The sequence below is a fragment of the Zonotrichia albicollis genome, chromosome 3 (assembly GCF_047830755.1).
Source record: "Zonotrichia albicollis isolate bZonAlb1 chromosome 3, bZonAlb1.hap1, whole genome shotgun sequence".
In the NCBI taxonomy this organism is placed as follows: domain Eukaryota; kingdom Metazoa; phylum Chordata; class Aves; order Passeriformes; family Passerellidae; genus Zonotrichia; species Zonotrichia albicollis.
In genome coordinates, this window is record NC_133821.1 from 20,885,655 (window position 1) to 20,900,586 (window position 14,932).

Genomic DNA, 14,932 nt, shown 5'->3' on the forward strand with positions numbered 1-14,932 from the left:
GTTCCCTTGGGGTGAGTGCTGGTCTGCTGAGCCTTTGATGTGGGGAGTAGTGCAAGGAGCCAGCTGTGTTTGAGTCCTGCAAGGTCCTCCCTGATCTGCATCCCAGCCCTTCCAGAAATTGAAGCAGAAGCCCTGGGTTGGGGTGACAGAGCAGAGTATCCTGTTTGTACTGTTCAGGTGTGGGGAATGGTGGCATTGGGAACTTGCCACCACTGCCCCTTGTTACCTGTAAGGTTGGCATAGCCTGTGTCCATCATTCCTATGCACCAGAAACTGTTCCAGGAGTGAAACTGGGGGAGAACCTGGCAGCAGGAGGAGCAGGGGGATATTAAGAGCATTTTGTTCATTCTCGGTTCTCACAGACATTTAGATCCTGTGAATCTGTTTCAGTGACAGCCAGCTGGTGGCAGGGGGTGAGTTCTGGTCTCCTGCTTTGGGGTTAGGACAGTCAGTTCACCCTGTCTTCAGCCCTCAAGCAGCTGCTGTGTGTGACACTGGCTGTGCCAGCTGCAAACAATTGGGCTCCTTGGTCAGAAACTGCCCTCACCTGAGAGCTGCTAACTGACCATGCTGTGCACTTTGTAATCCTGAAAACTTTATCTGCAAAGCCAAGGTCTCGGCCAGTCGAAGACTAAACTGTGTCTGTCTAGAGAGACTGGACATGGGAGAGGTCCTCCCTTCTAATCTAATCCTGGTAGTTTGGGAGCAGTGAAGAGAATGAAGAGGACAGTCCAGCTGTTCATTTGGAGCAGTGGAGGTTGGATGAGAATTTTTGAGGAGTCCAGTGCAAACCTCTGCAGTTAAGCAGCCAAGAAATCAATAGGATGATTGGTGTAAGTTTTGGTTTTATTTGCCCAGCTATTACCATGTCTCATTTATAGGTGTGTGTTTAATGTATGTCCAGGCACCACTGCAGGGCCTCTGGCATTTTTATTTGCTGTGTTTCATGCAGAAGCCTTCCCAGTTAGAGAAGTAGATAAACTGACTGTGGTAAGGAGCAGTACCAGAGGTGGCCAGCGGGTGCCAGACCAGCTCCACAAAATTCTTTGCATCACAGGAACAGCCTGTGATCCGCCTTTGAGGACGGGGTAAGCGCGTCGGTACTGGATGCACCCTGCTGTAAGGCGGGGTGGTTCACGTTCATGCCTCTTGTTATGCTCCTGCTTCCAAAGGGATTTAGTACCCCACCAGCACTGGGGGTGAGAAGTGTTTGTTGCCTCCCTTCCTAAGTATTTCAGTGTTCTATCTGATTCCTGCAAGTTTCATAGGGGAATAAGAGCTGCCCATGTGGGATGAGCACTTGTGTCTGTTAAATGCTGTGCAGTGTCAGAGTTACAGACGTTTTGCTTTCAGCCTCCCTCTGTGCTATGGGAACAGATTTATTTGTTTTTAAAAAAACCCCAACAAATTAAACACGTTTTGGGTTCATCCTCTAAATAACTTTTGCTAATGGCTTCTCTGTCCCATAAAAAGTATCTCAATGACCCTGGTAAAGTATAAACAAAAGTAAAATGTGCTGTTGGAGAGGAGGAGGAGGATGACACGGAAAGGGAGAATATAAGGAAAGGTTTAGGATGCCCAACTAGTTCTTAGAGAATTCCTGATTCCTGGCAGTGGAGGAAGAGACTTGCCTCTGCTGCCGTGGCCATCCAGCCATGGGCAGAGCAGCTGCTGGGGCTTCCCCCATTCTGCCAACAGCAGTCTGCCTCCAACATGTGCACTGTAAGGCCATGATTTTGCCAGAATGTGGAAAACACATCGTTTGAATGTATTTGGATGTTGTCTATGATCACCTGACTGGAGCAGTTTGGTGGGCAGGATGCCCTGTGTGCAAGGGTCCTGGCAGGGATCGGTGGCTGGCACAGGCACTGGCAGTGTTATTTTCCCAGGCAGGCTCCTGATCCAGCTGTGGGGGAAGGCAGCAGCAGCTGGATCAGCCCAGCAGCAGCAGCACATGGAGGAGACGCTCATCTGCACAGAGCCCGTCAGCCCCATGGCTCCCCCCATGGCAGCGAGGGATGATCCCGCCGCAGGGGAAGGGCTGCAGTAGCCTGGAGACTCCTTCAGCCAGGACTTGTTGCAATCTCCCTCCTGCAGCTGTGCCTGGAGCACGTTGACCTGCAGGGGTGCTGCAGGGTCCCAGCAATGCTGCTGGGCTCAGGGGGCAGAGTGGGTACAAAAGCTGCATTCCAAGCGCTGATTGCGAGACCCCAGAGCCGCTGGCAAGTGCAGCAACTCTTCTTCATTCTGTGCAAGTGAGAGCCCAGCCTTGGAGCCGGTGCCTGGGGACAGGGAAATGCTCTGAGTATAGGTTTGAATTCTCAGGGACAGTCAAAATGAGAATTGTTTTGGGGTAGGTATTGTAATGTTGGGTTTAGGTGTGTCTGCAGGAAAGAAAGCAGGAATAAACCTGTGCCACAATGAAGAAGAACTTTGCATGGCCAGTTTGCACCCTACAGATACACTGATCATATCAGCCCACTGAACACTGGGGGCATCTGATGCAGAGTGCAAAGCCTCTTTGTCAGATAGGAGAGGTGAGACTTGAAGAAATAATTTTGCAGATGCAGAAAAAGGGAGCACACCCTCTGGTCCCTTTGCTCAGGCTTAGCTCTTCCAAATCCTGGGCATGGGCCCTCTTGGAATGATTCCTTTATTGCTGATATGCAGCTGGAATACTGAATGTAGCTGGGGAGAAGTATTGCTTAGTAATTTAGGTGACGTTTTTGCTGGATAAATTCTGGACTAGAAATGGGCTGTACCATTAAAACTTGCTTGTCACTCTTTTATTATTGACCTGACTGTTCTACAGGAGATAAAAATCCTGATTTAAGAAAGGTATTTTTTTTTTACTGCTTGGCTGCCACATGGTTTTATCCTCTGTGAAGTCATGTAAAGAATGATTAGCTCTCCGAGTTCTAACAGCTCTGTCGGAGAGTATTTCAGAATGACCTCCCCTGTGCTGTTTCCATTAAGAAAACTTTGAATTATTAGGAACGGCCAAGATCAGAAATGTTTTGAGGCAGATCATGTTTGTCTCTGCAATAAGCAAGCAGGGAATAAGCCCCTGGAACAATGAAGTAGAGCAAAAGAGGAACGTCTGAATGGTCAATTTGTTCTCTGCAGGTGAAGGCTCCCTGAGTACTTGGGACATCTAATGGGGGTGCAAAGCTTTTTTTACTCTTTTTACTTCTAACACATAGTGCTGTTGTTCATGTGCCAGCACTCTTTTTGTTGTGAAGAGAAACAAACAAATAAATCCCAAAAAGTAAAACCCAACCCAGAACTGGGCTGGTGCAGGTTGTGCTGGACACGGCCCCAGCGGCAGCAGACGCATCTGGCTCTGCCTCTGTGTGCTGAGCGCTGGCGATTGGAGTCACCCAGCCTTGTTCTGAGGCTGGGTACTGAGCTCCCGTCGCTGCCAACTCCAAGAGCCATTCCAGATTCAAACCCTGACACTTCTGCCTGGCAGAAGCACGGGTTTGAAGATGGATTTCACCAGAAAAGGAAAGACAACTGAAGGAAAAGGTGAGGATAGAAAGGAACTAAAAGGCTGGAGTAAATGGAAAGAAAGTCCCCCGGATTTCAGGGAAAACTTGTCCATGGTGGTCAGTGGTGGCTCTGTGTCAGAGCAGTTATCATCTGACATCTACAGATGATCCTGCAAGGACACCCATGGCATCACAACATTGTCTCATTAGTTTATACTGCTTTCTCCTTTTTGACAGAGGCCAAATGACTCCTTCTGTCTGCCAGGACAGGGTCTGTGGCCACAGCTGACCCCAAATTGGACATGGTCATGAGATTCAAATCCTGTTGCTTTCTCTGCCATCAATGTCTGGTCTCACTATAGATAAATTTCCTGTTCTTCCTCTGCTTGCTGATCGGGTCTAACATTGAGGATGGTATTAAGGTGCTATGGAAACACCAATAAGGCCTGCCTGCTTGCAGAGAGGTCTTTGTGGTTTTCAGAGTTAGCAGTAACAGCTGTGTTGGTCTTTACTGAGTATTCACCAAAGCCCAACCTCAAGAAGGAATCTTTTGTCCCCTCTAACCATTGGAGCCTTCCACCTTTCTCTTCCAACTTGCTAACTCAGTACTGTCCAGAGGAATTAAATGCATGCTAGTTTCATGAGAAATAAAATAAAGCAACCTTCTTGTTGTCAGATATATTACAACAGTTCTATTACCATTACATTGCAAGGGTTCCATATTGCTAGTGTTTCTGACCTCCTTGATGTTTCTTGTAGGCAGCTCCTCCAGCACTGACTCGTCCTTGCTGTAGCCAAGTAACTCCATCACCCACCAATCCACTCTTTTATAACACTGTTCTTATTGGCTACAAGCGTGGCCTATTAACATCAGGCCTGCTCCTAATCTTTAGTAATTGGTTCAGCTGCAACTCTTTAGGGGATAAGATTACATTCTATACCAACTTCATTTACCCATACTGTATCCCCCTACACCTTCTGATTTATTAAAAAGCCCCATGAGTGCCTCATCTATTAAATGGGGTGATTGAAAGGTGGGATTCCTAAGCATCCTCCATTCCCAAGGACCCTCCCTCCCCTCCCTGACTGCAAGGATGGTGTGTGGAACCATGGAAGTCTGGGCTCCCGACCGGCTCAGGGGGCCCTGGTAGAGGCTGCAGAGCAGTGCTGGCCCCAGGGTCACTGCCAGGGAGGACAAGGTGAAGGCTGAGTGTGAAAAATGCCACACATTTTTCAGACTGAGCATGGCTTAGCCTCACACAGAGGTGAGGTTGGATCTGAGCTGCTCTCCGGTGGGAGGAAGGCTCTTGTGGCAGCGCAGAGAGGCTGTGCCCATTGGCAGGGAACAGCTGTGCCCTGCATGTGCCCCTACAAGGAGCTGTGCTGCTGCCAGTGCCCCTGGAGCTGTAGGGCTGCTGAGCTGTGGGGCAGGGAGAGGAGCAGCAGGGTGCCTGTGCAGCTGAGCCATTGCTGGAGAGCACAGGGCTCTGGGCTCCCTGCTGTCCCAGGGCAGCCCAGAGGCCAGGCTGTGCCTGTGGCAGCTCTGGGGAAGTGGCTCAGGGTTTTGCCCTGGCCTGCCTCAAGTGTCTGCCAGCAGGAGCGTGTGTACTTCCCTGTGCAGCTGTTTAGAAGTTTCCAGGAAGTCTGTCCCATGAAATATGGGCCTTCATGTGATAAATGAAGCCCACACCTCAGTTAAAATTTGAAGGGAATCTAATAGGAGACAATAGGGGACAATGTCAGTAAAGCAAAAGGAACTGTGCTGGATGCTTATCTGCAGTCACAAATGCACCAATCAACACAGCAACACTCCTAATATACCCTGGGTATTGCAACAGACAAATACATATTCATAAATGTTAATTCATATTCAAATACTTTAACATGGTTCCTCCTCCATCCCTCCCCTTCAGAGCATGTGCGGTCATCCTCATTGTGGTATCTGCTGCTTTTTGATACAATCAGTGGGCCTCGATTCTTTCATTGGTTAAATGTTATCATCACAGCACAACATTCATATTAAAAGAACTCAAAGCTTTAATGCTGACAAAAGTCAATGTTATAAAACACATAGTGTTCACTCCAAGTTTGTGAAATGTTGTTATCTTGCTGTTATATTTCATATTTCTAAAGTCCCATACTGTCACAATCATATTTCTAAAGTCTTGTACCTTCTCAGCGATATTTCTTGGGGGCAGTTCTTCACAGCACAGACTTCTTCTGCTTGTTGCTGCTTCTTACTCAGGGCTCCTTCCAGGCTCTCCCTGACTGGCCAAGCCCAGCCTCTTTTATCCCAGTTATCTTCACTAGCTATACCTGCAGCCCATCGAAAACAACCAGGGCTTATCAGGGCAAAGCCCATATACAGATATTCAATATAGAATACAGATATTTTACTAGGACTCCTACTATAATGAAAGCCAACACTGTAACATATTTATCACACTCAAGATGCTTTAGGTTTGCATCTTGGCCTCTGTTAATCTTTGTGTCTCCATTCTGCAGATCTGAGTGGCTACACTCTTACCAAGAAGTTTTCTCTGGACACTTCTGACCCACAAAAGTCCTTGATCCCATCCAGAAGAGCTCTCTTTCCTCCAAGATCAGGAAGAATCTGCCACCTGCCTGAAGAGTGTTTGAAGAAGAGAATTTATGTGTTAGGCTTTAAAGTTGCAGATGCACATATGTTCTGATATTTAGATGTAGTTTTGAATAAATGTGTTTTGATTGTATCTTTTAAATTTTGATGATATATTTTCAATTTTATCTTGATTTAAAAAAAATTAATAAAATAAATTTAAATAAACCAAGCAGACAATTTGAGACCCGGACCTGCTAGCCTAGAGGTTATGGGAATGCAGCTCACTCAATGTGGCAGTGTCTCACCACGTCCTTTCCTCACTGCGCATCTCCTCTTCCTCTTTTGCCATGTTTTCTTTGGGTCATTTGTGCTGCTCTTTTTTACTTGGCATTACAACAGGGCCACACATTGACATGACTGGGGCACAATGGATCCAAAGGACCCTGTCTAGTCAAAAGTTTTCTAGCTGGATGTGTTCTATGCTCACCAAAGGCCTGAGCAAAGAAACCAAGAGAAGTGTGCCCAAATGGCAAAGCTTTGCTCCTTTGCAATCTCACACAGATCTGGCTCACAGGTGTCTTCAGTCACAATTTCATGGGTAAGAAGTGGTTGTGTATTTCACTAGGAAATGGTGCACTGCTTTGGAAAAGTCATCTATATGTATAAGTACCCAGGACAGCAGTCCAGCTGTGTTGTTTGCAAGTTGTTTGAAGAAGGATGAGTGGACTGTGAGGCCAATAACAAGTGACAAGGGTTCTTCAAATCTAAACTGCAGTCTGGATGCCATTCAGCCCAGAGATGAGAGATCATTTGTTCCCTTGGCCAGTGCTTGCCAGTGTAATGAATTCCTGCATAGCTGGAACAAGCAATTCTGGATTCAGCTCCAGCTCTTGGTTAGCTGCATGATCATTGACAATGCTCCCTATTGTCCTTGGTTACAATATAAAGATGTATTCTATTTCCATCTTCAAGAGCTGTTGAAACCAGGAGGGGCATTGTTCTTTTCCTTATCTCCTGTTAATGGGCCCATCAATGCCTTTCCCCATGACTCAGAGATAATTCCCTCTGGGAGCCCTTTCTGTCTCATGGACCCACCCCATGACTCATGGAATGATAAGAGCCCATTGTGAGATGCTGTGCCCAGAGGGGAGGAACTAAGCATCCCCACCTGGATATAATCTGGAGTTGGGGACAGAACAAGCAGCCTTTCTACTGGGTTCCCAGAGGAATGGCCACCTTTTCCACTGGAACTTCAGAGGAAGACTATGCCCTTCTTCAGGATCACATCTGCCACTCCAGGAGTGCATTCACCAATCCAACTGGACTGCTACCAACACCCAGACTTTGTATTCTGACTCTGTCAGTGGTTTTTCTTTTGTATTATTGCATGTATTTGGGTGGGGTTTTTTTTTTTTGGTTTGGTTTGGTTTGGTTTTTGTGGGTATTTTTTCCCTTTTCCTAATAAATTGTATTTCTGACTTGGAGTCTCTCACTGGTTTTGCTTTTAAATCAGAACACCTATCTGTTGTGGTGTGTTGCAATATCCTGTTTTACCTTCTCCCTTCCCCCTCGCCCCTCGCTGCGTGTGCCCTGTCAATCAGGCTAACATACCAGCAAGGCGTCGTGTGATAGGTGTCCCTAGTCCCTTGAGACCCTGCCCCTTCACCTGGTTGGTGGCTCACCTGTCCCCTCCCTTTCCCCTGTCCTGAGCTTAAAATGTTAATGAGACCATGCGGCCTCTATTCTGTTAGCAGCAGTGGCCCGGTGCAGACATCTCTGTACCCATGGAATAAACATCTGGCAACCTTCTAGCAGAATCCACTCCCTTTCTCTCCACCATTGCCAGAAGCTCTCTCTCCTGAGGTAAACGGAGTCCTGACAGCCTGGATTTGCCCCGCTGCACTCTCCAGCAACCAAGGTATCTCTGAGGTAAAACACCGCAGTGCTGCCTTTGGCCCAGCAGCGAAGGTCAGAACTGGCCCAGGCACCATCTAACTGGTTATATTGGGATTCATATTCCAATATATTGGCGTCCCTGTGGGTGGGCAAAATGACTCGCAGCCCTAGAACGGACTCGCAGTTCCTCAGAGAAGTTTCTCTCAGCCGTGCATCCAGCTGAAAGGAGCCTGGCTTCAAGACTCCCAGCTAGAGACTTTGGGAATACTCCCAGAAAAAGTTTCGTGGACTGTTCGGCGCCTTCTGGAAAGTCCAGCTTCATTGTGGTGAGCAGATTTTCCAGAGGAAGAAAAGGGGAGCCTCTCTTGCACCCAGAGAGAGGTCCTTTTCCGGTGGAGACCTGCCTGCCTAGACCCAGCCTACAGCTTCCATTTCACGTGAGTATCTCTGCTTTCGGTAGAGCAGAAGCTCAAAAACAGACTCTGCCGTGAGTTCTGTTCCTTTTTTGCATTTGCATTTTTGGCTGCGCAGCCCCACAGACGAGAATTCATAGCGTTCTAGTTTTAGCTTTTCTGCCGCGGGTTTTACTGTCTTTTAAAATTCGCGCCGGAGCGGGATCGCTCGCTGCCCTTCCCCCCCCGGCTCAGCAGCGTGCTCAGACACGTGTTAGGAGAGTCTCTTTCTCTTTCTCTTTCTCTTTCTCTTTCTCTTTCTCTTTCTCTTTCTCTTTCTCTTTCTCTTTCTCTTTCTCTTTCTCTTTCTCTTTGCGGGGGAGGGGGGGGCTCTCTTTCCACGTGGCCAGGGGACCTGCGGGGTCGGGAGTGCTCTTTGCACACGCGGTGGCGGGGGGGGGGGGGGGCGTCCCGGTTTCGGCTGCCACGTGGAGTGGCTGCTCTCTCTGCTCCGCTGGGGGGCTGCATTCCACCGTGGGGGAGGCTTTGTTTCTGCCTTGGCTCGGCAGGGCGTGCCCTGCTGCTGCTGCTGCCCGGGAATTTTAAAAGCAGTATATACAGCTGCATTGTGAAGCTTTTGTCTGCTCGTTATCGCTTTCTATCTGCGGGTTTTTTTTTTTTTTAGAAATTGGTAGCTGATTTTAGCTTTGCTTTTGGTCAGGCGGGATTAAGTACTTTGCTTTTTACATCTAACATGGGTTCCAAACTTAGCATTGTACAAAGGGGAGTGTATTATATTATTGTTAGCATTTTAATCAAGAGTAATGTGAAATTCTCTAAAGGAAAATTGAAACAGTTTATAAGATGGCTTTTTCTGCAGTTCCCAAACATTTCCCCTGAAGAAATCCACAATATTCAATTCTGGGATAAAGTTGGGAATGAATTGATAACCTTAGGACAATCTGGCAAACCACCCTCAGCTAAATTTGTGTTCTGGAGTTTACAAATTCGAACAGCATTGCTCAAACAAAAGGAAATGGAGAAAAAGCCAAATGTAAAGCCATGTACCTCTGCTCTCCCTGTTCCTCCCTCTCCCTCTAAAACCCCTAAACCTCTTTCCCCAGAACTTGGTATTTTAAAGAGTGCAAACTCATTGGGAAGTCGGCTCCCAGAGTGTGCAAGAATACCTGAGTTGTTTTGTTCATAAAGCCCTGGCCAGGCTGCGTGGCTTTCCCAATCCCCTGTATCCCCTCCTCTAAAACCCAGAGCACGTGTTAGCTTTCCGGAGAGCAGTGATGCCCAAAATGGCCCCCAGTCCCTAGGGGGTCCACAAGATGGTGGATGCCACATGGCATCTTCCCAAACCTGGTCTTCTTCTTTCCAAAATCCTCTTAAGCATCCCAAAATTCCTGCCCCATCCCCCTCTCCTCCTGTTCCTCGTGACACCTTCCCCCCTCCCCCCGCCTTTCCTGCAGTACCCTCAGCTCCGCCCCTCTACTCCTCCCAGGGGGCGTCTGCTGATGTGATGTCACCAGGTGACCCCGCCCCCTGTTTCCATGGTATCCCCGCCCCCTGCCAGCCCCTTGACCCCTCCCCTTGTTCCCACAGTTTCCCCGCCCCTTGCCGGCTCCCTGTCCCCGCCCCCTCCCCAGGTTCCCACGGTGGGGACACACCCACTGCCTGTCCCCAAACCTGTAGCTGTGATCCCAATGCTTCTGATTCCAGGGATACAGAGCAAGGGACAGCAGACCCAATGCACAGTACCATGTTGTCACTAGCTCCTGTTACGTTTCAGCCTGCAGCTCAAGCTGGAGCAGCCCCAACTGCTAATTGGAGTTCTTTTGGACGACAATTGATTAAGGAGATCTGTAAATCTCATAAAGAATATGGTCCACACAGTCCATATTTCCGTGGCCTTTTAAATTCTGAATTAAGTAGGACTGTTGTGGTTCCACATGATTTAAAACAACTTTTTTCATGTCTCATGACATCCACGGAATTCAAATTATGGGAATCAGCATTGAAACAACTGCTAAAAGACGCTCTCCCAAGCTTACAGGCTGATCCAAACACAGCGAAAGACAACAGTGGTAACCCTATTACCCTTGAGCACCTCTGTGGTGAAGGCCAGTGGTCTTCTCCCTCAGTCCAAGCTGCTGCAATACCTGCAGAAACACTTGAGAAAGTAAAAGAAGCAGCTGAAAAAGCATTCTTTTCCCTCCAACCTGAGGGGCCTTTTGAGCCCTATAGTAAAATCAAACAACTACCATCAGAGCCTTTTTTGAAATTTGTAGAAAGGCTAACTAGAGCCATTGAAATACAGGTTAAAAAGGAAAATGCTAGGGAAGCAATTTTAGAAGAAATAGCGTTTACAAATGCAAATGAACAGTGTCGAGCGGCAATCCTGAGCCTTCCTATGGAACCTTCCCCTACATTAAAAGATATGCTTCTAGTCTGTAACAGGAAAGTGCCTCTGATGACTGTAGCTGAAGACACCAGACCAAGGCTGCTGCCAAGACCACTCCAGCGTGTCTCTGTTGCCAGCCCTGCACTTTCTCCCTCAGCACAGCAGTACCCTGGGCAGCAGCGGAGACCAGCAATGGTTGAGCCCACTAAACCATGCCTGCTTTGTAATAACCTAGGACACTGGAGTAACCAGTGCCCCCTGAAAAAGGAATTTGATGAATTTAGAAATGCCAGGGGAGGAGAACTACAAGCCCTCCCTGGGGGTCAACAACAAAAAAACGAAGAATAAAGCGCCAGCCTGCCAGGCGTGCAGACATAAAAGGAGCAGGCCAAGAGAATAAGGGTAGCAAAATAAATCAAGCGCGCGATAATATTAACATTTGTGTAAGTGAAGCAGGTGCTTCAAAGACCAAGTCTGCTAGTCCACTGTTGAAAGTGAAACAAAATAACCTTTGTTATGATTTAAGTGATTCTGTATTAACTGCATCTTCTGTCAATGAGCCTTACAGGTTGCAGCTGACAGAGTCACTCCACCTGAAGGACACTGACTGGCATTTTGTCTCTGTAAATCTTGAACAGAAGGGTACTTGGAACCAAATTCGTTGTAAGTACATCATCACTGGGGACAAAAACACACCACAAGAGATCGAAATTGCTCCGGGAATGACAACATCAGATCCCAAGCAATTTGTTCTCAGCCTGCACTGTTTCCACCCACCCCTGTTTCTTCCCAAGGGACAAATTGTTGCTCAAGCTATCCCTGTGCCATCTTTACCTGAAAATGTCGATAAACAAGGGCCCACAGTCGCCCGGGTCCAAGTTATTGGGACAGATAAACCCAAATTGTGGTGCAATGTCAGTGGGGGTGGGGAGTCTAAACGCATTGAGATGCTTGTAGACACAGGTGCAGACTGCACAGTGATTCCAGTACAAGACTGGCCAGCACACTGGCCTTTACAAAATGTTGCTGGTCACCTTCGAGGTGTAGGAGGTCTGCAATTGGCAAAACAATCCAAAAGCATTATTCAGTTCGAGGGTCCAAACGGACAGTTGGCAAATATCTGTCCATTTGTGTTAGATTATTCCGAACCTTTGTTAGGGAGAGATTTAATGGCCCAGTGGGGTGTCACAATTAATATTCCAGACTCTCCACAGCATTTTTATGCAGCAGTCATTGAACAACAGCGCCCCACCCAAAAACTTAAGTGGAAAACAGACGAACCAGTTGATGTGAAACAGTGGCCACTCAGTAAACAAAAAATAAAGGTGCTTGAAGAGCTAGTACAAGAGCAACTAAGAAAGGGCCACATTGTGGAGACCATGTCCCCATGGAACTCTCCAGTGTTTGTCATCCAAAAAGCTGACAAAAAGAGGTGGCGACTCCTCTGTGACCTCCGACAAATTAATAATGTAATTGAAGATATGGGTTCTCCCCAACCTGGTATGCCATCCCCAACAATGCTTCCCCAAGATTGGAAATTAGCTGTTATTGATATTAAAGATTGTTTTTTCCAAATCCCATTACACCCTGATGATGCACCGCGTTTGGCATTCTCTGTCCCTTCTATCAATTCAGAAGCTCCTATGAAAAGGTACCATTGGACCGTTCTTCCTCAGGGATTAAAGGTATCTCCAGCTATCTGCCAGTGGTATGTCTCTTCCCTGCTTTCCCCAGTGTGTGCAGCAGCAGAGAAGGCCATCATCTATCATTATATGGATGATATCCTTGTGTGTGCCCCCAATGATGATTTACTAACACATGCGCTTGACCTAACGATCGATGCATTGATTGTTGCGGGGTTCGAGCTCCAAGAAAAGAAAATTCAAAAGATGCCACCTTGGAAGTATTTGGGCTTAGAAATTGGAAATAGGACCATTGTTCCTCAAAAACTAGAAATCAATCCAAAGATCAAGACCCTTGCGGATGTCCACAAGTTGTGTGGGTCTTTGAATTGGGTAAGACCATGGCTTGGTCTGACTAATGAAGACCTTGCCCCTCTTTTCAATTTATTGAAAGGGGGAGAGGACCCAGGTGCTCCTAGGTCTATTACCCCAGAGGCACGGAAAGCTCTAGAAAAGGTTCAGATTGCAATGTCCACAAGACAGGCCCACCGATGCCGGCCTGATCTGCCATTCAAATTTATCATCCTAGGTAAGTTGCCACACCTCCATGGAATTATTTTCCAGTGGGAGGAAAAACAAACACCTAAGGCAAAGGACACACCAAAAAACGACCGGGACCAGAGGGACTCTCTCTTGATCATAGAATGGGTTTTCCTCAGTCACAAAAGGTCCAAGAGACTGACAAAGCCTCAGGAGCTGGTAGCAGAACTGATCCGGAAAGCAAGGACCCAGATCAGGGAGTTAGCAGGATGTGATTTTAAGTGCATTCACATTCCAGTTGAGTTAAAATCAGGTCAAAATACTATGAAAATACTGGAACAATTGTTTCAAGAAAATGAAGTGTTGCAGTTTGCTCTGGATTCCTACTCAGGACAATTTTCGGTAGCACGGCCCGCTTGCAAATTGTCTGAACAAGATGTTCAATTTACTTTAAAATTAAGAACTGCTCTAAGTAGGAGACCTTTAAAAAGGGCTCTAACTGTCTTTACAGATGCGTCCGGGAGGTCCCACAAGTCCGTTATGACTTGGAAGGATCCTCAAACCCAGCAGTGGGAGACGGACATTGTTGAGGTGGAAGGTTCACCTCAGGTTGCTGAATTGGCTGCGGTTGTTAGGGCTTTTGAAAGGTTCTCAGAACCATTTAATCTGATTACAGACTCTGCATATGTGGCAGGAGTAGTATCCAGAGCAGATCAAGCAATACTGCAAGATGTATCTAACATCGCACTTTTTGAATTGCTTTCCAAACTGGTAAAGTTAGTCACTCACCGAGAGCAACCCTTTTATGTGATGCATGTCAGGTCACACACTGACTTGCCAGGGTTTATCGCTGAAGGCAACAGAAGGGCAGATGCTCTTGCTGCACCTGCAGTGATGGCCACTCTCCCAAATGTTTTTGAACAGGCAAAAATCAGCCACCAGCTTTTCCACCAAAATGCACCTGGCCTGGTTCGCCAGTTTAACATCACTCGAGAACAGGCCAAAGCGATTGTGGCCACGTGCCCAAATTGCCAACAATATGCACTCCCTACAGTGAGTATGGGAGCAAACCCAAGGGGACTGAACAGTTGTGAAGTGTGGCAAACAGATGTAACACACATACAGTCTTTTGGACGGCAGAAATATGTTCATGTTAGTGTAGATACCTTTTCTGGAGCAGTCTATGCTTCTGCCCACACAGGAGAATCATCTATTGATGCTGTTAAGCACCTCTTACAGGCTTTTTCTTTTATGGGCATCCCCAAGGAGCTGAAAACTGATAATGGGCCCGCTTATAAATCCAAGGAATTCGGGAGCTTCCTGCAGCAATGGGGAGTAGAGCACAAAACTGGCATCCCCTACTCCCCTACAGGTCAAGCCATTGTAGAAAGAACTCACCGTGATATTAAAAGGGTCCTGGACCAGCAACAACAGGTTCTGAAGGTAGAACCTCCCCACATCCGGTTATCCAGGGCACTATTCACAATCAATTTTCTGAATTGTTCTTTTGACAGCCTGAACCCACCCATCCTATGCCACTTTGGGGGGAGCAGTCACAGGTTGACAAAAGAAAAACCTCCGGTTTTAGTAAAGGACCCTGAGACTTGGAAAATGGTGGGACCTTACAAATTGGTTACTTGGGGACGTGGATACGCCTGTGTGTCCACCCCCTCTGGTTTAAGGTGGGTTCCTTCCAAATGGGTAAAGCCCTATGTTCCCAAAGTCTCAGAGAAATCTGCAGAAGCACCCCAGGTTGCTCACGCTGCCTGGAGAAGAAAACGCCGCATGCGTTCTCTGGAGGAAATTCCATTTAAGCCTCCTATCTGGAATAGCTTGTAATATATGTCTGTCTCAAGTTCCTTGTACCAGCTTAGATCCCACTGTTCGTGTGAAGCCTCGAGATGCCATGAGACCGAGCCTGCTTCTCGTCCTACTCGTGATCATCCCACCTGCGATCTCCTACATAGTACTGCAGCCCAAACCACATATGGACTGCCTCGACA